This window comes from Pteropus medius, unplaced genomic scaffold, assembly GCF_902729225.1.
Source record: "Pteropus medius unplaced genomic scaffold, Ma_sr-lr_union100, whole genome shotgun sequence".
In the NCBI taxonomy this organism is placed as follows: domain Eukaryota; kingdom Metazoa; phylum Chordata; class Mammalia; order Chiroptera; family Pteropodidae; genus Pteropus; species Pteropus medius.
Window position 1 is genome coordinate 391,631 of NW_024346061.1, and position 14,121 is coordinate 405,751.

General features: G+C 36.3%; 1 protein-coding gene across 5 annotated transcripts in view; it reads left to right on the forward strand.

Annotated features, from left to right (window-relative positions):
• The first annotated feature begins 4,627 nt into the window (after nucleotides 1-4,627).
• Nucleotides 4,628-14,121, forward strand: part of CCNB3 (cyclin B3) — a 65,444-nt gene continuing 55,950 nt past the window's right edge. For 2 of the 5 annotated variants that reach the window (XM_039874868.1, XM_039874872.1), the window contains exon 1: nucleotides 4,628-4,712. The gene's annotated coding sequence lies outside the window, so the exon portion shown is untranslated. Of the gene's footprint in view, nucleotides 4,713-4,736; nucleotides 4,865-13,270; nucleotides 13,505-14,121 lie in introns of those variants that run through there. The other 3 variants (XM_039874871.1, XM_039874869.1, XM_039874870.1) reach the window with 3 other exon arrangements.

The following is a 14,121-nucleotide window of genomic DNA, read 5'->3' on the forward strand; positions in this document are numbered from 1 at the left end:
ATAACTATACTCACCATCACTTCAAGATCTTTTGGAGCTCTCCGTTCAAAAATTTCTACAAAGCCCTGGAAAAGATTTTTGAAAAGGCTTCCCTCACCCTCAAAGAGGGAGTTTCTTTTCCCCAGAGCTAGAGATCACTAGCCTAGAAAGAAAGGGGGAGGTGTAGAGGTCCCTCATGTGATTTGGATATAACCTAAGTCCAGATTCTAAAACATTGTAAAAAAAAAGAAATTTATAAACTCATTACCTTGATAATGAAGTTATTGTTGACTTTTGGGTGAAAATGTGCCACCAAGAAGGGAGATATGCCCCTTTAGATGGATTTGGGCAGTGCCAAGTTCTTGGGCACCTGCAGCTGGTTGCCACCCCGTCAGCAGTTGGAAGAGACTGATGGGCCAAGGCTCGTCCCTGTTGCCTATGACCCTGGGGTATGTCACCAGAGTTTGTTGAGTCACAATGCCTGAAACTATAGCAACCACAGCAAAGGCGTGGCAGGCTGACAAACTCAGTAGCCCTTCATATCGAAAGCACATCAGGCTGTCTACTGTACAACAAACTTTTTCTGTTCTCTCTAGAAGATTACACATATTTCTTTCACATTTTGCCCAGTTTACAACTCCTTGAAACCTCTTTTTTCTTTCTTCTTCTTGTTAGACTTCCAGAACAATCATATTAGTTACCCGTTTGGTAGAGGTCTGTATTTTTCACGTACAGAATTACCACCAGCATTTGTGAACAAAACAGTATTAATTTTCACATCTTAGCTTATTTCTCTTTGAGTTTCCCACTAGAGATTGAGAGTTATGAGGCAAGAGATCTTTAGATTTATGTAGAAACACAGAAATGTTAAAGTCCTTTCTGTATATTCTGAATAAAAGTATGAAAATAGAAAGTTGGAGGCTGCCATAGCACCAATCATGTAGGGTTCTTCTGTGTTTTTAACTCACCATCGACACTTCCTTAGCTAGTCAAAAAGAAGTGAGAAGATCCCCTACCTTTGTAATGTCAGAGTAGGCTATTTTGTTGGACCTTAGGATTCTGGATGTCTAAGTGGTCCAGCAAGCTCTAACCTTCATCACAAAATATAAATAGCCCACAATAAAAGCCAATCCACTTTGAGCAGGGTCACCTATCAGATACTCCTCAAGCCATAAAAAGACTTGAGCCTCTCCTTATTCTTTTCCATTATAGCCGGTGCTGGATTGCCGGCTATGGTATTTTATTGAAGATTATCCATTACACTTTGAGATGCCTTCAGTTTAGCCCCAGTTTGAAACACTAGCCTATACAACCAAATGGCTCTCAGTGTGCCCAAGTCTTATTTTGTGTTCTCCTTGTCCTTTTTCCACATGCTTCCACTTTAACCTCATGCATGTGAATAAGTGCATCTGAATTAAAAATTAGTTGAGATGACTCCCCTACATAATAGAGTTTCATATTCTTGGTTCTACTTCCATTTCTTCTATTCCCTGTTACCCCTGAGACTGCATGTCTCAACCTTGCTATACCGTTCTGATCTTGTTATTTTATGGCATTAAGAAGAAATTTGTTAAAGGTGGCAAGATAGATTTTATTCAGGCTACTGCAGTAGGGGAGAGAGACTTCAGATAAATAGAGTTCAACTTCATTGAAACAAAAGGCAACAGGCTTTTTAAATGCTGTGGTGTGCTAAAGGAAAAGCACTGAGGGAAATATGTGTGGCAGGGAAGGTTAATCAATGTGATCAAGATCTCTGTGTTTGCTAAGTGGTACTTATCAAAGTTAGGCTCCTACCCTTCCATAGAGACTGAGAGACAGGAGGCTTGTCTTTCCTGATGATTAAATTTCAAAGGGATGTCTCTCAGGTCTTCGAAACAGACATTCCTGGATTGTAGAAGATATATCTCAAAGAGACAGAAAGGATTTACAATCACAAGTTTTCTAAAGTAAATGCTCTAAGAAAAGAGATGTCAGGGGCCTATAGTCAGGTTTTGGCTGGAACAAATAGTAAAGTTTTTTGGCAGTTGAACAGGTATTTTAAGGAGGCTGAGATCATTTTCCTAAGGACATGGCTTTGAGCTGATAGAAACTATGTTAGTGTTTGTTCTACTCTCTTAATGTAAGGAGTGGATAAAATTCCTTTTTAAAAAATTTTAATAAAATATAAGTAACATACAATATTGTATGAAGTGAATAAAATTCTTGGTGCTGAAAATTGAAGTTCTTATAGGCCAAGATTGAGGCCTAGTTGAGAAGAGGGCTCAGAGGAGCCTTACTATATCAGATCATCATATTATATACCTTAAATATATACAATTTTTATTAAAAACAATTTTGGTCAAGAAGGGAGTTTTTGTCAATGGTGATATACTAAAATCTATAGCACAAAACCTATTTTTCCTTTACTAGTCTTTTGTCAAGGGGAACTTTTGATGATTAAGTTGGAGCTCCTACATCTGGCTTATGTCTGTGGAATAAGAAGCAAAAAAAAGAAAATGTTTATTTGTTCTGCAAGCATAAGAATATATATCTCCAAGATTAAAACAAACAAACAAACAAACGAAAACAAACAGAAACAAACCTCTATGTCTCCCAGCCCAGAAGGGAAAAACTGTGATCTGGACCTGGAAAATGTCTTACCAAATCGCCTAAATGACAAAGAGAGAACTATTATGGATGATTAGAGCCCTGTCCCATGGCATCCCAATCCTGGAGGCTAACCAGGAGCAAACAAAAGCAGCATTTGGATGGGAAGCCAATAATGAAAATGTAAGGAGGCTCAGTCATAGGTTATAGCATATTCACTGTCTCTTCTTTCTCTTAAGTTGCTGAGGTGCTCAGAGTGTCCTGTACTGACTAGAGATGGGGACAGATGGGGAAGAAGGGATGCTCAAAGAATCAAAAGAAGGGATATGCTGTGTTAGTGTGTGAATATATGTGAAGTAGTATGGACTGAGATTAGCCTTTAAGAGCCAAACATAGAGATGTTAAACACAGAAGCTTTGGTCATCACTTTTTCCTAACAAACATCGTCTATTTTCTAACCTTGTTTATTCTACCAAAATATCTTATCTTCCACACAAACTTGTGAATAATCATGTAAATCAACATTTTAAATATGCTTTCAGTTTGCATTTGGTTTAAAAGAGTCGTTAAGATAATAAAAATGGGACCTGTGTTTGTAATGTAATAATGAAAAATGGCAAAATGAAATTTAAATCACCTGAACTATTAGCCTTCGTGAAATTACTGTCTGCCTGTTAGTTCCACTAAGTATTTTCCAGCCTCAGATTTAGCCTACCTAATTAAGTTTTTGCAATGACACTATGACCATTTGGAAAATGGGAAGTGATGCCAATGATTGTCAGGCATTATTAATCATGGACCGATAAAAATGGGAACTCCACTTCTTTTTCTCCTGAATTGTTTACAGCCATAAGAATGAACAATGTCATTAAGAGCAGCTTCCTGTAACCATACTAAACTGAAAAATTAGACATCTATTGTGAACATCTCAATAGTGGTGCTGCATAATGTCAAGTATTTATGTTATGTCTGTATTGTGCATACCTGTCATCCTTTCCTATGAGTGATTGAAGCAGTAGAGGGAGAAAATAAAGGACTTTTAAAAGCTATAAATATTCTCATTATTTTATTTCAGAGGACAGCTAAAGGTCAGTAAAAGGAAAGCGGACTCTTAGATATGTTGGGGTTTCCTTTCAAGCAGGGACTTAATTAGGCAACTAAGGACTTTTCTATTGACTTATTGTAGGGAATGACTTACAGCTATTTTTGATGGGGCGGGGGGAGGTGTGGCTCATTAGTGGCCATTTCTGGTCAGGTTCCTCTCATAATTATGAAATTTCCCTCCTCTGATTTCCTAGACCATTTGCTTATTGTCGGTACAATTCATCTGACATTTTCTAGACCTGATCTTGAAGAGTTAATTTTTCCTATTCCTGGATCACTTGCACAGAAGTCTTGAGGACAGGTTCTCTGTCTCTTTCTCATTGTATCCAGGTGATACAGAGCACACAGCCGGGCTCCAGAAACAAGTGATGGTTTTGGAATTTCAGGCAGGAAACACAATTCAGAAGCCATGGAGTCATGGAATCTGTAATAATGACAAAAAACTTTGTTAGCTATTTGATACTTCTTCGTAGAGAAATAATTCTCACACTTTAGCGTGACTCAAAATCATGTGGAGGGCTTATTAAAATAGATAGTTGGGCACCATCCCAGAGATTCTAATTCTGCAGGTCTGAAAATATGCCTGGTATTGTGTTTTACATGTATTATCTCATTTAATTCTTACACATCTTTATGCAATAGGTACTATTTTAACCACGGTTTTATTAACGGGTAGCTGCAGCACAAAGAGGCCATTTAACTGGTGGTTTGTCTGGATCCGGCACTAGCCACTTCCATCATCTTAGAGGTGGGTATATATGTGTGTGCGCGCGGAGATTAGCAAGCCTTTTCTTCCTTTTAGGGTCTGAAGATGCAGAATAGAAATTCTCTCAGGGGAGAAAAAAAAAGTATAAAGAGTACCTAGTCTGATCTTTTGGCCCCATCTGGTGGTTCCAAGTCTAACTGAAAAGTATTGGTCGGTTATCTCCCCCTGCTGGTGAGAATGGTAGGGTCGGCCCGCCGCTTCCGAGATCCATTTTGCCGAGGCGGCTTTTCCTGGAGACATTACCTCGAGGCAGTTCTGAGGCGCTTGCTCTGAGGCGGTCAGTCACTGTGCCCCTCATCCATTTGTTTGTTTTGTTCTGTTCTGTTTCGTTTTGTTCTGTTTCGTTTTGTCTTGTTTCTGATTCTGACTGGCGGGGAGCTTCTTTTTCATGTGCAGCTTTAGTTCCAATCCTTCTATGGCTCGTTAAAGGTACAATTTCTTTTTCTAGGTATTAGAGAGCCTTTTGCCTTGCATATATGAATATATGAATATATTCTACGTCAGAGCTGGAGATGTGTCTAGGGAACTAGGCTGTTAATCTGATATTTTTTTCCTGTCAGACCAACAAACTTGTCTCAAACATCTGGCAAAAAGTTCTTAAATATAATAGTAATCGGTGGCAAAGTTTTCCTTCTTCCTTCCAGATAGTATGTTCATCTGTGAATGTTTTATACAAAGACCACAGAGGAGAGGAAGGGGATCTGGAAGCATAAACCCCTTCAGGTTCCCCTATATATACTCCTTGTAGGTACTCCTCCCTCCCCCCCAGCACACACTCCTAAGGATCCCTCTGGTTTTAGAGGCATTAAAATGGGGTGAAGACTTGCCTAGTTTTCACCTTTGTCATGTCGTTGCCCTGAGGGGATGCCAGGCTTAGCCCTTCTGTGCCTGTTGCTCTGAAAGCAAGATGGTAAATCGGGGTAATGCGTTCATGTGGCCACTAGGAGGTCTCAGCTGTTTGGAAACGTGCTTCCATATTGTACAAGATCGCCCCATACAAAAGCCCATTTTGCCAAGGCATTCCTCAAATTAAAAGGGAAATTGGTGATTTCCCCCTGATAGAATCACTCCCCACCCTAAAAAACTGCATTTTGGTGTATATTTATTGACTTAATATTTAATATATTTATTTATAATATATTTAGTAATATAATAACATTTCTTTAATAGCTCTATCATAAAAATGTGTATAGGTTCAAAGGAAGACGTGATTGTCCAACTCTCTTTATAGACCCTAACAGTGTCTCATGTACTTAGATACTCAGTGGTCACTTTTGGTGATGTTGGGGTGATTATGATAATACTGATTGTGTTGGCAACATGTGTCCTCTGAAATCCTTAGCTGTAGTATACTCACCTTTTTTGGCACTTATAACATTCTGCCTTGTGTTGTAGTTATTTCATTATAAGTTTTATTTTTCCAAATACAGAAATAGAGTATTTCTTTTACTCATTTTCATTTACCCTGCAAGGGATAGCACTAGATATATATGTTAGTAAGTGCTTAAGGATATTTACATAATTAAAAATTAGTGTGTACACCTGAAACTAAAATAATGCTGTATGTCAATTATATCTCAATTTTTTAAAAAAAGAAAGAAAATTAGTGGTAATGGTTATTCAAGAATTGCTATGCCCTGAACCATATTAGAAGTGCTTCACCACAGCCAAGAATATTGTACCACCTTGCTCCAAACTGCCTAGCTTATTGCAATAACTTTCTAACTGGTTCCACTGAGTCTTTCCTTGCCATTCCTCAATGGAATTTTTTAAAGAACCAATATATTTTATTAGCCACTGTTATTTTTTAATAATAGTTTTATCGAAACATAATTCCAATACCATATAATTCACCCATTTAAAGTGTACAATTCAATGATTTTTAGTATATTCACAGAGTTATGCAACTATCACCATAATCAATTTTAGAACATTTTCATCACCAGAAAAACCTCATATCCTTTAGCTATCACACCCCAGCTCCCTCAACCCTATACTTCCCCATCCTTAGACAACCACTAATCTACTTTTTTGTCTCTATAGATTTGCCTATTCTGGACATTTACTATAAGCGGAATCACGCAATATATAGTCTTTTGTGACTGACTTCTTTCACTTAGCATAGCTTTTTCCAGTAAAAGAGTTGTGACATGTGTGAAATGCTGTTTATGAGTCATTAGAGACTCAATGCCAAGGACTTTTATTGGGGGCTGATCCTGCAGGCACCCTCTGCCTAGCACATACCAAAACTCCAGACTCCCAGGAGGAAAGTTATTGTTCACCATAGATAATATTGTTTGCACAAACAGTTAAGGTACAGTGAGCTACTCGCAATAGTTAGAGGAGTGGAAACCCTTCCCAATCAGAATTCTAGATTCTAGCAAAGGGCCAGCAGGTTTTCCAAATGATAGCATTCTCTGCTTTATTCTTTTCTACACAGATTTCGATAAGGATTGCATTGATTCTGCAGATCAATTTGAAGATTGCCATCTTAACAATATTAAGTATTCCAATCAGCGAACATGGGATGTCTTTACATTTGTTTAGGTCTTTAGTTTCTTTCAATGGTGTTTTGTAGTTTTTAGTGTACAAGTCTTGTACTTATTTTGTTAAATTTATTTTCTAAGTATTTTATTCTTTTTGATGCTGTTGTAAGTGGAATTGTATTCTTAATTTTATTTTCACATTGTTCCTTGCAAGTGTATAGAAGTACGATTGAGTTTTGTATATTGATTGCTCTTGTGTTCTGCACCCTTGAGCTTGTTTAATAGCTCTAGTAGCTTGCCCGCCCTCTCTCCTTCCCTCTCCCTTACTTCCTTTCTCCCTCTCTCCCTGTGTATTCCTTAGCCTATTAATACGGTGAATTATGTGGATTGATTTTTTGACCAGCTTTGCATCCCCAGAATAAACCCCACATGGTCATGGTTTATAATGCTTTTTATATATTGCTAAATTCTGCTTGCTAATATCTTGCTAAAGATTTTGCATCTATTTTCATGAGGGATATTCATCTGTAGTTTCCTTTTTCATACTGTCTTTCTATAGTTTTGGTATCATGGAAAAAGTATTTTCATATGAGTTGGGAATTCCAACTTCTATTTTCTGGTGTAGAATAGATGTTAATTATTTAAACATGTGGCTTAATTCTCCAGTGAAATCATCTGGGCCTAGAGACTTCTTTTAAGAATTTAAATATTACATATTGAATTTCTTTAAAAGAATGTAATGATTCAAATTATGTAGTAAATATTAGGTGTACTGTGGTAGTTTGTGATTTCCAAAGAATTTGTCCATATTAATTAAATTGTCAAATTTATATGTACAGAGCTCATAGTTTTCCCTTATTATCCTTTTGATGTCAGTGGGGCCTGTAGTGATATTCTGTTTCATTTCTGATATTGATAATTTGCGTCTTTTTTCATTATTAGTCTTGCTAGAGGTTTGTTAATTTTATTGATCTTTTCAAAGAACCAGCTTTTTGTTTCATGGATTTTCACTGATTTTTCTGGTTTCAATTTCATCAATTTCTGCTTTAACTTGATTATTTTCTACCTTATCTTTGTTTTGGATTTATTTCACTCTTCATTTTTTTCATCTTGAGGTGAAGCTTACATTATTGACTTTTAGACTTTTCCTCTTTTCTAATGTAAGCAGTTAGTGCTATAAACTTCCCTTTCAGCACTGCCCTTGCTGTGTCCCACAAATTTCGAGGGGGTGCATTGTTTAGTTTCCAAGTGTTTGGGAATTTTTGTTATTTTTGTTATTGATTCCATTGTAGTCAGAGAAAATATTCAGTTATGATTTCGATTCTTTTATATTTGCTGACTTGTTTTATGATTGAGGGTATGGTCTGTTTTGGTAAATGTTTCATAGAAGCTTGAAAGGTATGTGTATTCTGTTATTGGTTGGGGTGCTCTATAAATGTTGATTAGATTCTGTTTGTAGATGGTGTTGAGTTCTTCTATATCCTTGCCTATTTTTTTATCTAGTTGTTTTATCAGTTATTGAGATGAGATATTGAAGTCTCCAAATATGAGTGTAGATTTGTCTATTTCTCCTTTCAGTTCTATCAGATTTTGCTTTATGTATTTTCTAGCCCTGTTGATTAGTGCATACACATTTAGGATCTTCTTGGTGGATTGACACTTTTATCATATTGTAATATTCCTCTCAGTCCCTGATAATTGACTTTTCTCTGAGATTTACTTTATCTGATATTAACATAGCTATTCCTGCTTTTTTTAGGAGCTTTATTTTTATTTATTTATGTTTTAATTTTATTTTATTAGTTTCAGGTATATAGTACATTGGTTAGACATTTATATAGTTTATACAATGACTCCCCTGCTTTTAAAAAATTAATGTATGTATGGTATCTCTTTTTCCACTTTTTAATTTTCAGCCTACTTATATCATTATATTTGAAGTGAGTTTCTTGTTGAGAGCGTATAGTTGGATTATGTTTTTTAAATCCACTCTGCCAATCTCTGATTTTAACTCTTCTATTTAAATTATTCACATTTAATGTGATTATTGATCTTTTAGGGCTCAAGTTCACCACTTTACTTTTTGTTTGCTGATTATTCCCTCATTTATGTTTTTTTCCCCTGCCTTCTAGTCAGTTACTTGAACATCCATTTGAATTCCATTTTGATGTATCTATAGTGTTTTTTAGTGTATCTCTTTGTATAGCTTTATTAGTGCATGTTTGAGTTCTGTATATATACAGAACATATATAAGCATATATATATATATATATATATATATATATATATATATATATATATATATATATATATAAGTTCTTATATATATATTAGTCTGTTGGAGTTAACATTTTACCAGTTTGAGAGAGGTGCAGAAATCTTTCCTCCCTTTACCCTTCTCCATCTGTATTATTGTTTTAAACATTTCCTCTACATACATTGAGAACCACATCAGACAGTGCTGTAATTTTTGGTATCACTGTCAAACATAATTGAAAAAAACAGTATCAGAAGGAAAGTCTATTGTATCTACCTGTATTTTTGCTCTGTCCACTGTACTTTATTTCTGATGTTATAAGATTCCTCCTATTACTATTTTTTTTATTTTGTGAACTTTCTATTCTTTAAAGGTGGGCATCCAAGAATTACTTGATTTTTCCATTACTCCTCATGGATATTTTCATTGGATATAGATTTTTGAGATGACAGCTCTTTTCTTTTAGTACTTGGAAAATATTGTGTCACCTTTTTCTGACTTGCATGGTTTCTGATGAGAAACCCATTGAAATTCAGAAAATTATGCCCCTATTAGAGGGGTGTCATTTCTCTTTTGTTGCTTTCGAGTTTATTTTTTTCTTTGTCTTTAGGTTTTAGAAGCTTGATTTTGATGTGTCTTTGAATTTCTTTGGGTTTGTCCTGTTTGGAGTTTGCTTAGTTTCTTGAATCTATAGGTTTATGCATCAAATTTGAGAAATTTTCAGCCTTATTTCTTTATTTCCTAGAATAAATATTTTCGTAGGAAAGATTACCAGAAGTGAAAAATCTGGGTAAAAGGGTTCAACATTTAAAATTCAGTAGGTATTTTCAGATAACCCTCTCAAATTTTATGGCAGTTTTTATTCCTGCCAACAGTGAATAAAAGTGTCTGTTTACCCACCCCCTTACCAGCAGAAGTTATTAATCTATTAAACTTTTGCCAATATCCTAATATCCTAAACGAAAAAATGCACCCCTGTTTTAATCTGCATTTATTTTTAGTGAAATTGAGCATATTTTCATGTTTATTGACCATTTGTATTTCTTTTCTAATTGTTCATTTTCTTGCCAATATTTTTGATGGGTGGTTCATCTTTTCCTTGTTGATCATGAAGTTCTCTTTGTACATTTTGGAAATAATTTTTTTTTCTGCCATTTGTGTTGCCAGTGTTTTTTTGCCAGTTTGTTGTTAGGACTTTTAACCTTGTTTTGGTTTTGTTTGTTTTGCCAAATAAAATTTTAAGTTTTTCAGCTACTAAAATTTATCGAGCCTTTTGCTGTCTCTAGATTTTTTGTCCTGTTTAGCTAGTATTCTCCTTCTGCAAGATTATAAAAATATTCTTTCATATATGGCTAGTATTTCCATGGTTTCATTTTCACAATTAAATCTTGGATCCATCTGGAATATATTTTCATGTAAAAGTGAGGTAGAGACTAGCAGACCTTTTCTATCAGGTTTTAATACAGGGATGTAGGAGGGAGGAGATAGAGTTTATGAGAATGTTCTATGTCTGGGAGGAGAGAAATATTGGAAAATGGTAAAGTCAAAGGGCTGTCTCCTTTTTTCTCAATTTTCTCTCTGAGTGCTACCCAAAGAAAAGGTTAAGTTAATTGGAGATGTGAAGATTGAGAGAAAAAAAAATTCAAAAATTTTTGGAAAAATCATAACTTACTCATTAACTTTTAAAAAGTTATGGTAAAATTGACATAAAACATTGTATTAGTTTCGGGTGTACAACATAATTATTCAATATTTGTATATATTGTGAAATGATCATAATACCTCTAGTTACCATCCATTATCGTAGTAGGAAAAATGAAATTCCTCGTTTTGTGATTTTTGTGTTGCTGTTGTTTTGGTAGATGGACCTTTTTCTCTCTTGACTAAAGAAGGCATATAGTGACTTGTGTTAATACTATATTTCCTTTATAGTGCATCCCAGTGAGACACTTGTCCACAGTTATGATCCTTAAAGGAAGATACTCATTTACTTAGTTAATAATTATTTTTTAATTATCTGTCTAGGAGGCTGGCATGGTGTAATGCTTATGTGTTTGGTCTCTGAAATCAGACTGCTTGGGTTTAAATTCCAGTTCAATAACTTATTAGTTGTGTGATCTTAGGCAAGTTACTAAACTTCTCTGTATTTCAAGTTTATCTTCTGTAAAATGGGGGAATTAACACCTCACTGTATTGTTTAGAGTGTCAAAACAGTGTAGTAAGCAATTGACAAATGTGAACTATTATTAACACTAATCACTAGAGATAAAGCACAAAGAGATATGGTCCTTGTAGTTATATACCTTGCATTCTTGAATGAGGATATGGGTTAAAAAATTATAAATAGCAATAATTACTCTAAAAGAAACATAAGGGGCTGAGATAGAGTATAAGGGAGTGAGGGGATAATTTTAACTTAGATAACATGGTCAGGGAAGTCTTCTCTGAAGAGGGGATATTTAAGCTGAGACTTGAAGCATGAGAAGAAAACCAAGTACTTAAAGAATGGAGGGAAGAATATTCCAGACAGTGCGAACAGCATGTGCTAGGATCTAGAGGAGGTTTTTTTGTTTTTGTTTTTGTTTTTTTCCCATATAGTCAAAGCTTTGAAAGAAGACCATTATGGCTAGAATTGGGTGAATGAGAGAGTGGTATGAGATGAGGTTGATGAGATAGGTGGGACTTGTAGACCAGATTAAAGAGTTTAGATTTTATCTGAAATTCTGTGGTGGGGTGGGGGTGGCGGGTGGGGGTAGGTGTGGAAACCACTAAAGCAAAAGAGGATCAGGATATATTTTTTCCTTTTTAATGAAGATTGATCTTGTTGTGTCATATTTGCATTAGAGAAGGGCCAGATTGGAAATGGGGAGAGCAGCTTGGAGGCTCTTGGCAGTTGTCCAAATGAGAGACCGATGGTGGCAGTCAAGACCAGGAGAAGTGAATGGAATATAAGCTATCTTTTTCTGAAGTAGAATCAACATGGATATGGTAGTAAGGTGATAGAAAAGAATGAGTCAAGGATGATACCAGATTTCTGGCTTTATTAACAAGCTTGATGTGGTAACAGTTTCTGAAATGAGGGACATTGGAGGAAGGATCAGGTTTGGTAAGGGTTGTGAGCATGTTGAGTTTAAGGTGTCTATTAACATCCAAGTGGAGATGTGGAATAGTCAGTTGGATTTATGAAACCGGAGTTTAGGGCCAGCTTTTAGACGATATTTAAAGTCATGGACCTGGATGAAATAACATAGGGAGATTAAAAAGAGAAGAGGACCTCGGATTATGTGAATATTCTACCTTTAATGTAGAAGCTGTGAAATACTAAAAGGAGAATGGGTTAATAATAAAGGTAGGGATATAATTTAGTGGTAGAGTGTCTGCTGTATATGCAGGAAGTTCTAGATTTTATTCTCTTTGCTTTCTCAGAGGACAGCATAGGGCAATGTTATTCTAATCATTTGCCAATTACTCATATATATATTTTTTCTAGTTCCTGGAACAAAGCAGGTGCTCAATAGATATTTGGTGAATGAACAAATTAATATATGAATGAAGTAAATGAGAATATCTGAGTTGTAGTATCTGATTTGCCAAAATGCCGCTTTGTGATTTTGGGCAGTTAACAAGCTACAATTTTATCTGTTAAATGGCAATAATAAAAGTACCTATTGTTTTGGACAGAGTTTAAAACAATTCAAAAATTACAACAATTAAAAGAGAACTAGTGCTGAATTTGTATTACCTACTATTAGCTCTCTGCACTTTGGGTACTTACCCATAAAATAGGGGCAATAATTTCTACTCTGCTTCCCATTAAAAGGCTATTTGTGAAGGCAGCGGGAATTAGCGTTTGATTCTACAAAGGGTTATTAATATTAATGTTTTAACTGGTCTGAACCTACATTATACAGCCGCTCTCCCCCTTCCTCCAGCAGGGTTATTTAAATGAAAATGCTTCTTTAAAGAGACTCAGTACTGCCACATGTCAAACCAGCCTTGTCCAACCAATTATACTGGAAACCACACCCCAATGCGAAGTCTGTTAGCCACAGAATTCAGTTAACTCCCTCAGCCCCACCCCTCTTTGCTGGGCTAGGGCACATCGCAACTGTGCTCGCTGATTGGCCCCTGCTGGCCAATCACCACTGCACTTCCTCTGGGCTGTAATTTTCAAAATTCGCTGCTGGCGGATTAGGGGAAGCACAGGCCAGGTTGAGACCAACACAGGTTGTTAGGGCACGGACATCCATTCATTTCCCAGGGCCTCTCCTAGTCTAGGAGTGTGTCCATGGTCTTTCCTGTTCTGCCTGCAGTCTTGATGTGAGGTAGGCGCCTTTGGGCTTGTATGTCCGGCTCTGTCGCATGTGGATTGGTCCTTGGAGGTCACTTCAGTCCCTTGTTACATGCTGACTTCTCTTGCATGGGTGTGTGGCGTACCTGTCATGGAACATTTGTTCTGTTCTCCTGTAGTCGGAAATCTGCAGAGTGAGCCCTGTATGAGGTTGGGCAGGGAGTGCCTATTAGAGGGTGAGATGGTAAAACAAATGAGACTGAGTTCCGACAGCTTTTAGATGGAGCATCTAGTACACATTCCTGAATCAGAGTAAATTTACAAAATATCTTTTTTATAATGAAAGTGTGGAGGATCAGTTTCACCCACAAGATGTATTTAAGTCAGAGAATGCTACTTGAGGGATGCCTTTTGAACTACAAGTTGAAGGATATGAAGGAGGGTAAAAATGTATCCTTTCTCCCTTGTTATCCCTTTTATCTCCACTGGCCCTCTTCTATCCCTGTCCAATCCCTTCAGCTCTGGCTTGCCTACTGCTTTCTGCTATGTGATTAGAATCCTAGGTCAGAGGTGGAAAGGACACTAAGAACAGTGCTTCTTAAACTTTAAAGTGCATACAAATCACCTGGGGATATCTTTAACTTACATGCT